Raw genomic sequence first — 4,854 nt, 5'->3', positions numbered from 1 at the left:
AACAAATGCGTTCAAGTTTGAGATACGTGTTGTTGTATGATCCTTGTGGACAAATTCTATTGCCCAAAGTTCAGTAGCAATAATGGGGAAACTTATCTTACAATCCACGCTTATCACCATGTTATTTTCATGTTTGCTTGAATGAAGCAACACGTTTTTTTTTATTTATTTAATTTGTACTTTACAATTTATCCAGCTGGACATTTGGTAAATTTTTTTAACTTCATTACTATATAACACGTGGATGACTACCTCCAGCAGGATATCATCTTTGAGTTTGTCTATTTTATTTCTTCAGTGAGGTCAATGGCATGTTTCCTTTTTAGTCTTCTTTTTATATGAGATTTGTTTGCTTCAGCAGCCAGCTGGTTTGGATGTGTTGTCATTCTTTCCTTTTATTTTTCTGCGTATCTGCCGATTTCTTTTTTGATCATTGGTATTTTTAGATCTTTGCGTATATCCTTGTTTCTAACATACCATGGAATGTTGTCTATTGTTTTGAGTATCTTCGGTTGTAATGACTCTAATTTATTTATGTGACTCATTGCTGCTGTCCCCCATAGTGGTATTCCGTATGCACAAATTGGTTTTATTATCATTTTGTAGATTTTTAGTTTATTTTCCATGCTGAGTTTATAGTTTCGACTAGTTAGCCAATACATCCATCTTGTTTTTACCTGTATTTTGTCTATAAGTGATTTAGTATATTGCTTCCATATAAGTTGTGTGTCTAAGTGGAGTCTTAGGTATTTAATGTACTTTGTTTGTGTTAAGTGCGTGCCAATTAGATATTTGATAGTTTCTGTTTTCATAGTGTAAATATGGTTGCATTTACTAAGGTTTGCTTTTATTTGTTTACCTTGCAGTCACTTTTATATTTGTGTGATATGTTCTTGTAGTAATGTGACTGGTGTTTCTGGATTAGTGTGCCTGAATAGTACAGCTGTGTCATCCGCGAATGTCAGTATTTTGCTGTTGGTAATTGTTGGTATGTTGGCCGTGTATAGTATGTATAGTATTGGTCCTAAGATGCTTTCTTGCGGAACCCCTGCCTTGATGTTTTTAACTTCAGAGTATGTGTCCTTAATTTTTACTACGAAGGTTCTGCTGCTTAAGTAAGATTTTATTAAATGGTGTATCTGCTCCGGGTATTGTTTTCTGATTGATTGAAGTAGGCTTTCGTGGTTTATTTTGTCAAATGCTTTCTCGATGTCCATAAAGAGGGTGCAGTATTGTTTGTTTTCTAATGCTAGTATTATTTCATTTGTGAGTCTATGCATTTGCTCTATCGTGGAGTGTTTGTTTCTGAATCCAAATTGGTGATCTGGTAATAATTCTTCCTTCTCTATTATTGGTTTTAAGCGGACGTAAATTATTTTTTCTAATATTTTTGAAAACACAGGAAGTAATGATATTGGCCTGTAAGATGTAATTTGATGTGGCCTGGTCTTTGCTTGGCTTAGGTAACGTTATGATCTGTGCTAGTTTTCATAAATTAGGGAAGTATTGAATTCTTAAAATTGCATTGGATATTATTGTCATTAATCGTATTGCTTTTGGGGGAAGGTTTTTTAAGATTTTATTATCGATTAGGTTAATTTCTGGTGCTTTATTGTTTTTTGTTTTCTTGATTATGATTCTAATTTCTTGTGCTGCTGTATTAGGTATGGAGTAGTGCTTGTCAGTTGAGGTACTAGTATTTTATGCATCTATGTCTGAATGACATTTGGAGTTAATGTTGTTAACATTATATGGAGTAAATGTGTTACAAAGGTGGTTGGAAAATTCTTCAGCTCGCTCTTTGTTGCTTCTGGCACATGTGTTGTCTGTTTTTCTGATTGCTGGGATCAGTTTTATTGGCTTCTTTATTTTGTTTGTGGCTTTCCATAGAGAGTAGTTGGCATTTTCATTCGCAAAGAGTGTTTCTATGTATTTTGAGAATTCTTTATTATTATGATCTTTTATTTTACTCTTTATTTCCTTTGCGAGTTTGTTTAGATGTTTTTTGTTTTCACGTGTTCTATGTTTTTGCCATTTTGCTTTCGCTTTCCTTTTTTATCTGATCTTGTCAAGGATGTCTGTTGGAATTATTTTTGTTTGCCTGTTGTTTGGTTCATAATTAGTAGTTGCCCATACTGCTTTTTGTATAATTTCTGTCAGTGTTGTTACTGCCTGTTTGATATGTTAGGTTGTTGCAGTTGATTTTGCTCTCGATTAGTTCTTTAAATGTTTATCATTTGGTGGTTTTATTGCAAAGCGACTCTAATTTACTATAAAGTATTGGTTTGGTTGTGTATTCTATTATTACCGGTGTATGATCGGAGCTAAGCTGAAGACTGGGCGTTGTCTTTAATGTGTTCGCGTTTAGTCCTTTTATAACTGCAAAATAAAGCAAGTCAGGTATTTTGTTTAGATCTGTTGGCCAGTATATTGGCCTACCTGTGGATAATATGCAGAGATTACTAGTTCTAATATATCTTGCTAGTGTTCTACCTCGAGGTGTGTTAATTCTTGAGCCCCATAACGTGTGCTTTGCATTGAAGTCTTCTGCTGTGATATATTTGTCACCTAAGGATTAAAAATACTGTTCCCATTTTTATAATGTCATTTTGTGTTGCGGTGGTGCATATACTGCTGACATCTGGAAGTAATTGCTGTTAGTTTGTATTGTAACGGTAGTTGCTTGAACGTGTTCCTGACCAATTTGACTATGTAAGTGGTGTTTGATATCGTTTCTTATTATCACTCTATCAGTGAACTGAAAGAATTTTAGAGTGGGATGTCTTGTAACCACTGTTGCTTTTCTGTATCTGAAATTTTCATAGCGCTTGTGCCTGGTATTATTTTATGCTTTTTGTGAGCTGTTCCTACCTTCCAGTTTTTATCATTTCCTTTTGCAATGTTTCCACTTCTTTTATAGCTGAACTTTCCTGTTCTTTGTTGACCGGTTTAATAAAGTTTTTCTCGTTATGTTATTTCTATCGCATATTTTTATTGCTTTCATTATTTTTATATTTCATCTTCTTACTACATGTTTGCTTTTCATAGTATTCACAACTTTTGATTATTTAAATTGCATAAATATGAAGGTAAGTTAGGGACAAAAATGTAAGGCATCGTACTATTTTGTCAATTTATATTTAATATATAATATAAATAAAGTTTATTCTATATACATATATCGTTTTACACCGTTATTGTTTGTGGTCCAGTCGATTAGACTAAAATATTGATATTTAACATAATTTATCAATACAAACTTATCTCAGAAAATGTAAATATTTAAAAAAGTTGGTGAAAGAAAATCAGAGAACATATCTTTAAAACAGGGAAGGTACAAAAAAACAAAGGTAGCTTTGTTTAATTTTCAGTATTTTGTTGCATCTGTTATTATTTATCCGCCTTGGTAAAGATTTATATAACTTCTTAATCGTTTCTTGGATCTATTGGTGCCATTCATGTTCAATGCATTGTTTTATCTCGTCGATAGTTAGAAATTGTCGGTCGTTGGCATATACCGCAAGATATCCCCAAATATTTTCGATAATGTTGAGAGCCAGAGATCTTGCTGAGTAATTTAGAATTTGAACTTCTTTATTTGCGAAAAATGTTTTTGCTACTTTGGTCATGTGAACGGAGGTATTGTCATGTTGAAATATGAAATTATTTCCAGCAATTCTTTACCCTCTTAACCCCTTGGCCTATAACCACGAGCGAGACTCGTGGTAAAGAATTTGTGCCATAAACGGAACCTACGAGTCTGACTCGTGGTAATTTACAAATTGCTAGTGATTCATTATCCACTTTGAAATAATAAATTGTTTTTGTTAACTGATCAATTGATCATGATTACGTCCTAGACGTCTTAAAACACTATTTGTCCTCAAACGTTGTTTATTATTTCACAATTCCTTTTGTAGCCCCTAAATATACATGTCATAAGTATACATTTTGCGTCAGTTCGGGCACACGGCTGAACAGATGAATGGGACGGCGCGCGACCGAACTTCTTGCTTACTATGGCCAAGGGGTTAATTAAGTTTGAATTTTTTTGACAACACCCTAATAATTGAGTATTATAGAATATGATGAGCATACTTAACATAGTTGTGCAAAAGGACTGGATTGCACTAAGAGGAACGTTGAGCAGCCGCTGTGCCTTTGAGTACTACTATCGGCACTTCAGCATCTGTGGAGCTATTTTGCTTTCTAATATGACGAAGAAATATGTGATGCAACTTTTCTTGAGCGTTTCTTCAAGATAAAAGTCTGCTTTATCGTGTGGTATGATTTCACTTAACGCTAGACTCTTATGTTTTAAGATAAATTGAAAAATATCTGAACATTGGTGCAAAATCGGTATTCTTCCACTTTTAATCATAGTTTAAACATACATTCATAACGTATCGAAAACCGATAGCAGTGTATTCAGGAAAGTGTACAGAATCTTCCGACGTAAACAGAAATTGAACAACTGTTACAGCTATGCCACAAAATTTGTTTAAAGCTGAAAACTATGAATGGTTTTAAAAATCTCCAGAAACTAGATTTGCTAGAGAAAAACGATCTGTAGACTTAAAATTAGCGCAAAAAACATTATGAAATAGCACTTAATAGCAATGGGAACATCGAGAAAAGTTGAAATTTGTTGGACAGTGTTATATTATACCTATACATGGCTAACAAATTGATTCTCCCATCTCAAGTGTCTTACATTTGCGCCCATCACTCTTTAAAGAATTTTCTGATCGGCATATTCTGTATACAAGAATATCATCATTTAAAGAATAATATCACCTAAAATCTCTCTCTCTCTCTCTCTCTCTCTCTCTTTCTCTCTCTCTCTCTCTCTCT

This window comes from Bombus impatiens, unplaced genomic scaffold, assembly GCF_000188095.3.
Source record: "Bombus impatiens unplaced genomic scaffold, BIMP_2.2 scf_0072, whole genome shotgun sequence".
NCBI lineage: Eukaryota > Metazoa > Arthropoda > Insecta > Hymenoptera > Apidae > Bombus > Bombus impatiens.
The sequence above is the reverse complement of the archived record's forward strand: the minus strand, read 5'-3'. Positions refer to the sequence as shown.